This window comes from Canis aureus, chromosome 25 (genome assembly GCF_053574225.1).
Source record: "Canis aureus isolate CA01 chromosome 25, VMU_Caureus_v.1.0, whole genome shotgun sequence".
Taxonomy (NCBI): domain Eukaryota; kingdom Metazoa; phylum Chordata; class Mammalia; order Carnivora; family Canidae; genus Canis; species Canis aureus.
The window spans coordinates 33,598,793-33,612,806 of NC_135635.1; the positions used below are offsets into that span (position 1 = coordinate 33,598,793).

At 41.6% G+C, this 14,014-nt stretch overlaps 1 protein-coding gene and 1 long non-coding RNA gene across 13 annotated transcripts in view; one reads left to right on the plus strand and one right to left on the minus strand.

Moving 5' to 3' along the window:
* The window catches only part of GRIN2B (glutamate ionotropic receptor NMDA type subunit 2B), a 543,572-nt gene that overhangs the window by 464,977 nt on the left and 64,581 nt on the right, over positions 1-14,014 (plus strand). The gene's annotated exons all lie outside the window — the stretch shown is intronic.
* On the minus strand, positions 138-9,264 carry LOC144297658 (uncharacterized). The gene is made up of 4 exons (XR_013364609.1): positions 9,143-9,264; positions 4,400-4,462; positions 2,479-2,631; positions 138-597 (listed from the first exon to the last, which is right to left on the minus strand). It is a non-coding gene; the product is annotated as an uncharacterized LOC144297658 (long non-coding RNA).

The following is a 14,014-nucleotide window of genomic DNA, read 5'->3' on the forward strand; positions in this document are numbered from 1 at the left end:
AAATATAGGTGCTCAAATATTTGGTTTTTTTGAACAAATTAATAATTTAGCCAATGAATTACTAAGAGAGTTATCTAATTCATACAGTGTTAATAGTTAAACCAATACTTTTCTTTCTTTATTAGCCATTTGGACTTGAGAAGCAGTAGAAGGTAGTTTCATAACTAATGGTTTAGGGGTAGGTAATGTAGATTGGAAATTTTGACATTTATGGTAGCAGATAGAATTTGCTCATCTTGTGGTTTCTACTATTAAATCATCCAAACTGAGCAAGCAATATTGAAGAAGAATAGTGAATGAATGAGGTCTCCAACCATACTGCTATTGTGGTTTGTCAGATCATAAATTATAAAGTGATTTCAGGACTTATTTGGCTAGATACTTGACTTCTTTGAATCTCCGATTACTCCCCATCTCCTGTGTGAGAGGCATACAGTAGTCCATCCGTGTGTTCATGTGCCAAGCCAACATGGTTCTCTGGATGGTGAGATCTCGCCTTCTCAATCAGCCAGCTGTTCACTGATCATTTCTGCTTTCGAATGACTCCTTTAACAAGAAGGGGCTGACCCTGAAATATTGCAACAGTGCTGCTTTCCACTTTCATAGGGGAAAAGAGATAAATGATAACAAACCAAGCTTATGGAAAGAAATTGTTGAACGCAAAAACGGTTTCTAAGATTTTCCCAGAATAAATACATGTGAAACATAACCTCTTAAACCATCTATGGTCTGTGTCTAAATCCCTGCATAGCATCCGCATCCTGGTACCATGATGCAGAGCAGGTGCCCACTTAATATGTCTGATTGGAGGGTAACCCTAAAGGGGAATGTGAATTAAACATAGTTCAGAGTGATTTTCAATGAAAGAGTTGGAAGTAAAAGGACTTTTTGGCCTAACCTTCAATCAACTGGCAAAGTTAAATTCCATTCCTATACCCATATGGCTATTGATCTTTTACTTTTGTAGCCCTCACCTTAAAATAATTGTATTACCATTGTATCTGGAGGCTCATTAAGGATGACTTCAGCACGTTGGGCTCCCATTATCCCTAAAGGGCTGGGGCGTGCTGTGGCTCTGGTGCAGTGCAGGTGCCAACTGGGCACTCTCAGTACATGTGTGGTAACAGGAGGAAGGAGGGGAAAAGGAGGGTAGGAGCAGCGGATGGCTGCTTGGCCTTAGGTAGTTAATAAAATGCCCAGGCCTCTGTCTCTAGCTGTGTATAGTGAGGAAGTCACTCAGTGGGCATTTTTCAAACTGTGTTTCACAGCCTGATAGTGTTCTGGGAAATATGGGTATTCCTTAAAAAAAAAAAAAAAAAAAAAAAATCCATGGCAAAATAGATTTGGGAAAATCCTGCATCGGGGTTAAATAAAATTTCGTTACCAAAGGATTTGTCAGAACTCTCTCCTGGGGAGGTCCACTGTGAACCCCAGAAACGATGCAGTATGCACTGTTGGATCAGTGAACCTCCCTCCTAGCACTGACATTCTGTAAACTGGAGTGGCCCGGCATAGGGCTGACTTTATTGACCAAAGCAAGAAGTTCCACTGTGCTGTAAATGGGTCACAATGTGACCCTGTGTACACATGCTGGCATTTCCATTTCTCAGTGTGGAATTGACTAATCTGATTGATTGCCAGGAAAGCAGAGATGTGGCTGTCCCCCATGACATGCCTCTGCCTCGATCCTTACTTACCCTAGGCCCCCGCCTGGCACAGTCCATTGGCAGTCCTACCCTCACCCCGGCTTCAAGTTAGGAATCTCAGGTTATCATGCTAAACAACTGGAGCACCCCTAAATTCACTGGATAATCTTGCACATGGAAATCCTAGAGTAACCTTCAGTCCCACAAACTTTGTATGAGCTGCTAGGGCTGCTCATGAAGCTCCAGAATCCCAGTTTCCATGGTGAATCCATCTGTACCCTTTACTTAAAATCTTTAAAGGCCATTTCTTTTTGCTAGCACCCACAGCTTTTATATAAAATACCTGCAACATTCTGTGTACTCTGATAGGTTGATCTGAGAGGTGAAGTGCATGGCAGTAATACCCTTTTATAAGTTTCAGTTGGGGTGGATGTAGGGAGCACAACCACGGCCACCTGTCACACACAGGATGACTTAGGGATAAAAATCAAATGCCATAGTCCTTACACTTCTGTATCATTTCATCTGCATGTTACCATAACCATCTCCAATTCTGTCACATTTTTGGTGCCAAAGAAATACTCATATGCATTGTCAAGTCCTAAATTTGACAAGCTCTTGTGGGATCTCAGATCTGACATATTTTTTGAAGGGAAGATGGAGAAGGTGCCAGGAAAGATGTCCTCAGCTAGCATGAGGACAAAGTAACTCCTTATTCACCAGATATGCCAGAGTAGCACTAGATCTAAGAAATACTGACATTCAACTCTGTGCTACATGCAAATGCACTCGCTGGTAAGGAGTATATATCTAATGATTTTTTTTTTCATACGTGACAAGTGTATCCACATTTGTGTTGTTCAGTTCATCTGTTCATTTGTCCGTTCACATCAAGAGCCTCCTGAATGCCAGGCACTGTTCTAGGCACTACTGATACAGCAGTGATCAACGTACATAAAACCTTTGCCTTCACATCACTTGCATTCTAAAAAAGGAGGGAGAAGAAAATAAATTTTAAAAAGCAATTATTGACAATATCAGGGTAAACTGCTAACATAAAGCAGAGAAGGGAGACCATGAGTGTTGACAGAGGAGCTGCAATTTTAAATTGAGTGGTCAGAGAAAGCCTCAGTGAGAAGACCATCAAGTCTGATCTGAAGTTAGTGAGGTAGTGATGGGTATCTGCAGCTTTCCAAGCGAAGAGAGAGCATGCTAAGGCAGGAGCTTGCCTGCTTTGTTTCTGGAACTGCTAGGAGGCATGTGGCTACTGAGGGATGGGCGAAGGAGTATAGTGGCAGATAAAGGGTGAGATGATACTGACTATATCTCTTTCCCTCCTTGGTCTCCCTGGGTATACAGGCCGATTTGGATCCCATCAGGGCTCACGTTTGATGTCTTTTTTATATATTCCTCCCATTATATTGCCCCTGAAAATGGTCCAGACCCTTAGTCATTTTCCAGTAAGTGTCCCTGCTCCAGCCTCTCTGCTCGTCAAGTCCTATTGCTGTAGCTGAATAATGATACCTAAGCACACAGCGTCCTTCTGCAGCTTGGCCATTCAGTGCTCTACGGTATAGCTTTTGTCTGTGTGCCAGCTCAGTGTTCCATGCTTCCATGTACGAGCATCCTTTCCAACTTCAGTTAAATCCCAGTGCTTGGTCCCTTTACACCTTTGCTCGTGCCATGCCTCTTGCCCTGAGTGTACTCCCCACACCTTTGCCATTATAAGTCCTGGCCAATCTGTGAGAGCTCCATCTCTGCCTCCTCTCATTAGCCTCCTAATGCATCCTCTCATAGGATGATCTCTGCTCCCTCTAAACTTGCAGAGCCCTTGCTTGCCTTACATCTCATTTGGAACTTGGCACACTCACCTCGTCATTGGATTCTTCTATCCTACACACATTTACTGAGCACCAGTTTTATGTGCATAAAACTCTCTGACACGTTTTATAGTTATGTGAGGACCCTGGATTTGAATCCTTGTTCTACTTGTTTCTAGCTGTGTAGCCTTATTCAAATTACTTACCTCTCTGTGCATCAGTTTCCTTAAATGGGGATAACAGTACAACCTTGTAGGGTTGATGGAAAGATTAATAAAGTATTGTATGTCAGTTGTATGATACGTTATCATGAAGTGTTAGCTGCCCCTGTCATGATATAACCATTTTAATTGCCAAATAAATGGCAATAGAGAGATTATATCTGTTGCCTCATTTCATTTCAGATATTCAGTTCAGAGCTCAGTGACTTAAGCATGGATTATAGCCATTAAATGTGCATTGATGATATTTTATGGCCAGACCCAAGACTTTGCCAAACATGTAAGATGTCGGGGTACAGATATAACATGGCAAAGCTAATATTGAAGTAGACTCATCTGCTCAGATCTCCTGCTCGGGGCCGAACTTCAGATAGCTCACAGAAACCCTAACACCAGTCTCTGATTTTATGAAATAATTTAGAAAATACTTATTAAGGCTCATATATCCAAATTTTGCAAAATGCCAAAGAGTTACTATGAGGAAGACTAATAACCAAATTCCAGGAATCTGACTAACTGGTATATTTTGTTTTCTGTATGTTCTTCTGGGGGTACTGCCAGAGGATAGTGACAGCAGAGGGCATTCTGTTCCCTCCCACACCTCCTCCCCACCAGAGCCTGTCATAGGAGTCCCAGCTCTACGCTGAGCCCAGAGAGATGAGGGACTCCTTCCCTAGCATCACAGTATCCAGAGTTATGAAGACATACTTACCAGCCTCTCTCAGATTTCTTTATATGCAAACTTTAATGTGTTGGCCACTATGGACAACCAGGCCTAATATTAAGAGAAAAAAAGAACAGAAATTACTAAGGCATTGAGTGCTTACTACATGCTAACTCACTTTCTGGAAGTAGCAGAATGGGTTCAGGTTCTCCAGGGGCCCAGGAAGAGAACTAAATTAATTTTGGCACTTCTATTATATACCTGTGTCTTCTAACTACATTCTGTAATGTTATTGTTATTACAGTTCAGTCACCTACTCTGAGTGAATTTGAACAATATTCTCTTCAATGAATAATTTATGATTAAATGTAGAATATTTATTTTTTTCTTCCTGTCCCATCCCAGATTATAACTTTCATGAATGTGAAAGATCCGACATTCTAATCCATTGCTGTATCCACAGCAAGCTCATTATGGGGAGGGTCCAGTGCTCCAAGTTTTGAAATGGAGGATTTGTAATGGGGTGTTATACCTTATTTTTCCTCTTAGAACATTGTTGAAATTGGCTTGTTTGTTAAGTCACTCAGTTAATAAGTGATGGGGGTCAGATTTGAACTTCAATCTTTGGAGCCCCCAGTGTCCACCTCCTGTTTTATCATTAAATTGTCCCTTCAGTGTAAGCACAGAGTGCCTCTTTGTCCCATTTGTCCCAAGCATTTATGGGCCATGGGACAGTGAGGAAGATCATGCCTCAGAAAGCCTAAGATATATCTGACCACCTTTCCCTTTTGGTCAAACAGGGACTATGGTCCCAAGGAAGAGTGTAGGGAGGCTACTTTCTCCAGCCACCTCCTTCCATCTTTAAACGTTACTCAGAGTCTGAAGTCACACACATAGACCTGCTTCATCCTAGTTAAACTGTAGGTAGGATATTATTATGGGAAGATTGAGTAGCAGACAGAACAGTAAGATAATAATAGTTGCTGTGCTTAAAGTAAGTAGCCCATAGGGAAATTGGGAAGATCAAAAGAGAGAAGAGATGGAGCACCTGGATGGTCAAGTTGGTTCAGTGTCTGACTCTTGATTTTGGCTCAGGTCATGATCTCAGGGTCGTGGGATCAAGGCCCATGTCAGGCTCCGTGCTGGGCGTGGAGCCTACTTTAAGATTCCCCCCCACTTCTCCCTCTCTAAAGAAATAAATTAAAATTTAAAAGAAAATCTGTTTAATTTTTTTAAATAATAAAAAGAGAAAAGATGCAAAAAGAGTTTCACTCTGAGCAATGGGTGAGATATGATGCAGCACTTCCATTCCTGGGTGTTTACCTTAGAGAAAGGAAAATTTATGTGCACGCAGAAACCTGCACGTGAATGTTACAGCTGCTTTTTTTTTTTTTATAATTACCCCAAACTGAAAGTGACCTAAACTTCCTTACATGGGGAAATGGATAAACCAAGCTGATACATCCATAGAATGCAATTCTACTCAGCGATTAAAAGGCATGACCTACAGACACATGCAACCGCATGGACGCATCTCAGAGGCATTATTGCATGTACAAAAACCCATCTCAGAAGATGACATCCTTTATGATTCTATTTGTATGACATTCTGGAAAAGATCAAATTTATAGACAAAGAGAACAGATCAGTGGTGGCCAGAGGTTAAAGGTAGGGGGAAGGAATTGTAAAGGAGTAGCACAAGGGAGTTTTTTTGCGGGGGGGTGGGGGGGGTGGAATTCTTCTGTGTCCTGATTGTGCTTGTAGTTACAAGATTCTATACGTGGTTAAAATTCTTGGAACTCATGGGGATTTAGTGTTTCATAGATGTGTAGTTTCAGTCGGGGAAGATAAAAAGCCCTGGAGATGGATGGTGGTGATGGATGCACACAACAGTGTGAATGTGCTTACTGCCACAGTACTGTACACTTAAATATTTAAAATGAAAGGTGGCTCAGTTGGTTAGGCCTCTGACTTCTGATTTCGGCTCAAGTCATGATCTCATGGGTCATGAGACAGAGCCCCATGTCAGGCTCCGCACTCTTCGGAGAGTCGGCCTGAGATTCTCTCTCTTCCTCTGCCCCTCCCCCTGCTCATGCATGTTCTCTGTCTCTCTCTAAAATAAATAAATAAAATGAAAAAAAAAAGAAAAAAATTAACACTAAATGTTGTGTTATTTATATGTCACCACAGTTTAAAATGTATGAATGAATAGAATAACAAATTTCATAAAAATAGTAAAAGTCAATAATAAAAGAAGTGGTGAAAAAGGGTATGCATGGTAATGATTATGAACATGAGGGTGCTGGGCGGGTCAAAAAGTGGCCTCTTCAGGATTCTCATATTTTGCCACCTCCTCATCATTAGGAGCACAGGCCAAAAGCCGCCCTTGTATCTGAAGCCTGCCCACCTCCCCCCCACCCACCCCAGGGGTGCCTTGGAAGGCTGAGTGGCATTTGAGCATCGATTCTCTTTGTGATTCAAATGTAAAAGCAGGCATAATGGGATGAATATTTATGTGTGGGATAGTTGAGCTTTAAAGACAAAAGCCCCTAGATTCAGTGTCCCATGTGGATGGGCCCTGCAAGCAGGACATACACTATCCATCCCTGCAAGGTCGTGGTGCTGCTTTGTCCTAATCTGCACATGCTGATCAGACTCCACTGAATGAGAAGAGCCATGGTTCAGGACAGCCAACTACCCGGAAAGCATTTTCCCACCACCCTCTTCGTGTTAGTAGAGCAGCTGTCATTCACAAGCTCTAACTCTAATTAACCTTGATGGGCTTCCTCTGGTGGTGGGCACAAAAGCCTGCAGCACACAGTCACCATTCAGGAGAGTTTTTGTTTTCAGAACCTGCTCTTTCTCCTGGAGTCACGGCCTCAAAGACTTCTCTGCAGATAGGCTTCCTCACTCACCGTGGAAACTAAACAGTGTGGGAGGAGGAGTCTGGGAACGGAAGGATTCTTCAGTGTAAACCGATGTTAGCTTCCCCTCTCCATCCTTCCAAGTCCAGCCCCCCCACCCCAACCTCACCCCCCCCACCAGCTAAAATCCAGCCTCCTTGGAGAAGCCTTCCAGGCTGCTGGGGGCTGCCTCTCTCTTTCGGAATTCTGGAGGCACTGGCCCATGCCTGTACAGTCTTGTATTTTACCTCCTTGTGCACCTGCCATCTTTCATTTTGTTGGATGATAGGGCCAAAGTCTGATGATGTGTCTGTTCCTCCTTACTCCCCGGGGTGTCCAGACCATCGTGGGAGCTCTGGTCCTGCTCTGCAGCTCTCTCAGCCCTCCCACCTGTTCATGCGGACACCTCTGGGCTCTTTCTAACACAAAAACCCCCCTTGACACGCTGCCTGAGTTCTTCACTTGCTTCTGATAATGATGATGATGACAGTCACAATAATAATGTAATAGTAGCTAATATAGTAATAATAGCTAATATAATGTATTTATCATGTGCCAGGCACTGTGCTAACATTTTGCCCAGATGAACTGGTTAAATACTAAGAAGCCTCATGAGGCCAGCGCTGTTAGTAGCTCCACTGTACAAATGTGGAAACCAGGGCACAGAGAGGTTAAGGGAGGTGCTCCAGGTCACACAGCTCTCTAGCAGCCGAGCAGAGGATTTGAATTCAGACAGTCTGGCTCCAGAGACTCTGCTGTTTCTTATCCCTTAGCGCATGAACTCTAGACTTCTTTGGACAGAATTCAAGTCCCTTTGCGAGCCAGGCCCTGTCTCCTTCTTCAGTCACGTCGACCTCCAGTTACCATGACCACATCTGTTAGGCTCTGACAGTGACAAGCTGCTCATGATCTCTAGTCACGCCCAAACTCACCGCCCCATGTTTTTGGCACACTTGTCGCTCTCCAGAAACCCCTTTGCTCCTCTTGTCCAGCTGGAAGACTCTCCCTTCTAGTCTTGACCCCTGCGCTGCAGCTTCTGGAATGTTCTTGAGGACAGTGCCCAGTGCTCTGTGCCCTAACTGCTGTGTAGGCACACTGCTCCATAGCATGCATCACCAGGCCAAGCTTGCCCCCTTGTCTGGCCTTTGCATCTGCTCTTCCCTGGGCCCGATACACATTCCTCTGGTCTTTGCATGCCTGTTTTCCTTCACATCAAATGCCACCTTCCCAGAGAGGCCTTTGCAGGACATCTGGTGTGAACTTACTCGTCTACCAGTCACTTTTCCCTCTATCTAACAGCTGTTTCTTCATAGCACCTAGTTTTCACTATGTGAAATCCTCTATGTTCTGGTTACCTACTGCTGCACAGCAAACTACCCCAACACTTAGTGGCTTGAAGCAAGAATCCTTTCATGGTAGTTGACTCTTTGTGGGGGTCATATTTTTGGGCAGGTCTTGACTGGGTGATTCTTCTACTTCGTGAGGCATCCACTGGGGTCATGCAGTGCTCATCTGGTAGCTGGGCTGGGCTGAAGCATCCACGATGATTTTCCTCTAGTACCTGGTACCCTGGCTGGAATGGATGGAAGCCTTGGCTAGGCTGGGACTGGCTCCAGCAGGGTGGCCTCGGGGTTCTTGGACTTTCTTAGAGTGGACTGCCTCCCCTGAAGCACGGTTCCACAGGGGCCAGGTGGAAACTGCAAAACTTCTTATAACTAACCTCGGAAGTCCCAGAATGTTCCTTCTGCACTTTCTATTGGCCAAGCAAGTCACCAAGGCCAAGCCAGAATCAAGGGGAGGGAACAGAGACCTCACCCCTGATGGGACAAATAACAAAGAATTTGTGGTTGTCTGTTAGTCCACTACATTCAAACAAAGAGGCACTTACTATTTGTCTCCCTCCTTTACAGTGTGAGCTCTCTAATGGCAGGATCTCAATCTTCTTAATACTGTGTCCTCAGCAAAATAGCATGTGCACATGGCAGATGCCAGTAAATTCTTGCTGAAAATCTGTATGAATGAAAGAATAAAGGAATGAATAAAAAAACTGAATGAATGTTTACATCTCTGACTCTCTAATAGTTAAATCTCTTGAAAACAAAGGTTGATTTTTTTCATCTTTGTATCCTTAGTTCTTAATACAGTTCTCTACACTAATAGCACTTGGCAAATATTTACCAGATGAGTTGATGCATTTTAATTATTATAGTTAAGGGAGATAATGTGAGTTATTACCAGCAAATACATAGGTGTTGGACATGAGTAACCACTATGAATGAATTAATAATGCCTTGAATACATGAAAATAAGTTGATATGATTATTCAATAAATAAAACGAAATGGACCAGATCCCCACTTACCCTTACCCCTCCTCTTTGCAACAAGCTGTATGAGAGGCCCCAGGACCCTCCAGTCCCATCATCTTTGGGTAGGGCAGGGACATTTACTCCTGTCCTTCTAGCACCTTTCTCCTGGGTTGGCTGCCAGGACTATTTCACTTTGAGGTTATTAGGATGAGGGCTGAATGATGGTCTGAACAGCTAAGAGGGCTGAATTCTGTTTGCCTTCCACTGTCCAGGGGGGTCAAGTGAAATTACAGTTCTCTTAACATTCAGCATTGTTTTGCCCTAGTGCAAGTGTGTGCTTACAATAATTGCTGGAAGCCATGTGTTGATTGCAGAGGGTGAACGTGAGTCAGCAGTTGATGTGCCAGAAAGGGAAGGATACCCTCACATGTGGCCCCATTTACAGTGTGGGGCTTCACTCCCAATGAGCAGGAATAGGACTAGTCAGCCAGCATGTGAGCGGGCAGTGGGAAGGCTCAGTTCCCAGAGGAAGCCTCAGCTTATCCTCCTCCTTCACCACATGACCTCGAACAACTTACTTGGTCTCTTAAAGGCTTCAGTTCCTCACCTATGAAGTGGGGCCGACCCTTAAGGTTCCTTTCTTACTACGTTTTTATTTCTCCATCTAAATCTGTTTGAATAATCCCAATCTCAACAACCCTGGAAAAAGATTACCAAGTTCAAGGAAGCCCTGTAATGGCCAAAGGTGGCCAATAAGGAATACTGTATAAAATTCTCTACTGTAAAATCAGACAGAGCTTTTTAATCTAATGTTGGTCTCCTTAGTATATTGAGGTTTTTAATTTTTTTTGTTTCTTGGGGTCCTCCCTGTTCTGTGGATTTTAAGACTCCTGGTTCTTGACAGTACAAAATGTTACTCCTTTCCAAAACCCCAGAGAGCATTGATTACCATTCAGGTTAAACAAGTGCCATATAATGCCTCACAGCCTGGGGTAAGTTTTATTATAGTGGAAGTGTCAAGGTATTTGGAAGATTATTCTTTCCTTCTTCCCCATAGGCCTCATTGAACATGTAGTTCTCTGTGGCCATGAATTTTAGTCAAGTTCAAGGTCCAATGACAGTTTAAAAAAAAAAAAAAAAACAACCTGAGTTTTATTTAAACCTCACAAGCTGGGACAAGAATTTTCAAAGGAAAATCCAAGCTCACTTCTGCTTCTGCTTTGGCTAATTCTGGGGCAGTGCACTCACATTCTTGGTCCCCAGAACTGGCCTAATTTAAGGAACAAATTAGAGGACAAGAGTTTTCCATCTTAGGAAACATTGGCTAACATGAGACAATTTTAGATATTAAAGTTTCATCCTCATAGAAGCCGTTAATAATTTTTAGAATCCACCATGTGCCAGATAATTGTGTTGCGTGGTTTCCTATGCATTATCTTATTATTAATTAAAAATAATACTTCCAGAGAAATGGGACTCTGTGAATTTAAGTCACTTGCCCGTGTTCACGCAGTTGGTCAGAGAAAGAACTAGAAGCCAGTTGCAAATCATCTGCCTCCAAGACTACTGCTTTCCAAGGACTATGCGCTTTCCCATTCTTTCAGTGCTGGCTGATTTCTTTGATTGTTTCCTTATGGAGGCTGCTTCACTAAGAGCCTTGCTCTGTTATCATTTATTTCCTTTAGATTTATAATAGCTTTAATCTATTTTTAAATATTTTCTCTACATTGGTGACTTATCTCTTCGTGCTCTTAACTGTGTCTTTCAAAGAGTTCTTCATTGTGATGAAATCTAATTTTTGGTGGACTGTGCTTTTGGTGTCATATGTAGAAATCTTAACTCAGGGTTACAAAGACTTTTTCCTGTATTTTCTCCTAGAAATATTATACTTCATATTTAGGTGTACGATTCACTTTGTGTTAATTTCCCTATATCTCACAAGGTGTGAAATGAAGTCCCCCGCCCCTTTTTTTTTGTATTTGGACATCTAATTGTTCCACTACCATTTGTTGAAGACACGCCTATCTCCACTTTATCTGCCTTTGCACTATATGTGTGTTGGTCTATGGATGGGCACTCTCTTCTGATGATCACTTATTCTCTCTATGCTAATATCACACTGTCACCATCACTATCACTTTATGACAAGTCTTACAGTCAGATCTTGTAAGTACTTCAACTTTTTTCTTTTTTGCAAAGTCATCTTGGCTATTTTAGGTCCTTTATCATTTCTTTAGTTTTTATTTATTCAAGGACATAGTTATAAAACAGCATTGAAAATCTGAAGATAATTTAAAATTTAAAATTATGAAAGAGTAGTACAGAAACTTTCCATAATCTAGCTTCATCAGGAAGTGAGGCACTCAGGGCATCAGATTTCATTTGGTTGACCAAAATTATTGTGTGTGCTTTATGTGGATTACCAATTAAAAAAAAAAAACTAGATATATAATAATTTATACTGGAACTGAACTGGACATGATTTCAACTTTCACTGATGTTTCAGAAAAATACTTTGGGCCCTAGAATATTTTGGTCATTGTAAGCATCAGCTGTCATTATCCTAGCAAAGTGGGGAATTACCGATTAAAGGGAGTTCATTTGTTTGTATTGCTACCTACAAGAGTACCCCACTCTGCTTTTGATTTGGGGGATACCTTTTTTTTCAAACAAGTGAAGTGTTATAATTGACAGTGGTATGCATAGCATTCTGTCTCTTCCAATAAAGCTTATCCCTGTTTACTTAACCATACAATCTGCTAGGGACAGTGAGGAGTGCTATTAATTAAGCCAATTGATTCCAGATAATGTTAGCCATTACTACCACTGTGTGACATTGAGCAAATTACTTGTCCTCTTTGCCTCGGTCTTCATCTGTGAAATGAGAGGCTTGGACTACTTAACCTTGAGTGGCTTATACAACTCTAAAATTCTTTGACTTTTTTATTCACTTAAAAATCACAACCCTTTCAAAACCAATTAAACAAAAACTCTTAATGGCAAAAAGCACTGTGGTAAGTCAGGCTGGGAGCCTTTTGAAACAGGAAGTAGTGGTCTTTTGATGCATCGCAGATTGCCTAACACCACGGTATGACTCTGCTTATAACTATGGCCAACTCTGAGCACCAAAGATAGCATTTATGGCTCTTGGTGCTATGATATTTTGTGGCTTGTGAAATCCCAATATTCTGAGAAGCTCTTGAGCTTTTCAGGTCAGGGCAAAGGGAAAGGAGAATGTCTCTAAATCTACACAAGTCCAGAGGTTCCAAGTACTCCTGAGTTGGCCAGTTAGATTTTCTAATATATCTCCAAAGTAAATGGTTTAGTATTGAAACAAAAAGTACTTTAAAAATATATATTATCTTTCCTATGCTAAGGCAGAGAAGAGCTACTCTGGTCATTTATATCTGATTACTGCTGTACTAACAGAATGGGAAGATTGGAAAGTATGACGTTTACTGGGGAATGCAGAATATAGACATGAGTTAAAAATAGTATAAAGAATCTTTATTGAGGACTTACTGTGTGCAAGGTGCTATGCCAGACACTTCTTATACATTATATCCTTTAATCCACACAACTGTCTTAAAAAATAGACATTATTGTCTCCCTTTACTAATGAGGAAATGATGCACAGAGAGTTCATGTTACTTGCCCAAGATCACACAGTAGTAAGTGGCTGAGCTGATCTTCAACCTATATCTTTCTCAATCTAGAGCTTAAAGTCTTAATGACTATATCAGAGACTAGCTCTCAGAACTTAGCCAGCTCATTTAGTGTGTAATTGCATTGTAGTATGATAGAAACTAAGAAAATCAAGTATTTTTGGGTAGACTTGATGGAGGAAAGAACTCACAGAAGGTGTCCTGAAGAAATTGCTTCGAGTTACATTTTGAGATGAAGGACATGAACTGACCTCAAGAGAAAAGTGAGTTCATGCTAAGGGGACAGACTATATGTGGCCATGAAGATACAAATGAATAAATTATTTGTTCAGGAAGCAATGTAGAGACTTATTCATTGCAGGGCAATACCAGAAATAAAGCTGATGTCATAGGTTAAAAAATCCAAGAAATTTCACTTTGTTATGCTGAGCACTGGAGATCCACTCTCAGTTCTTAAGCAAGGAAAGGAACATAATTAAAACGTATTTAGTTTTACAATTTATTCTACAACTCATGTAGAATAAATACGGGCTTTTAATGCATCAAGGAAGGTCAAGAAAAGATTTCTTAGCAAAACATATTTGATACCCATCAAATTATTTTCAGGAGTACATTGTAGCTCATCCCACTAAAGTCCTGTAGCCTCAGATGGTGCAATGACAATGTATTTAGTCCCTTTAATTAAGAGACCTGGAAACATATTTTACACAATTTTCGGGTATAAAGGTGACTAAGCCACTGCAGTTAAGCTAACAGCACACTCCCATCATCACTGGTATTGTGTAGTA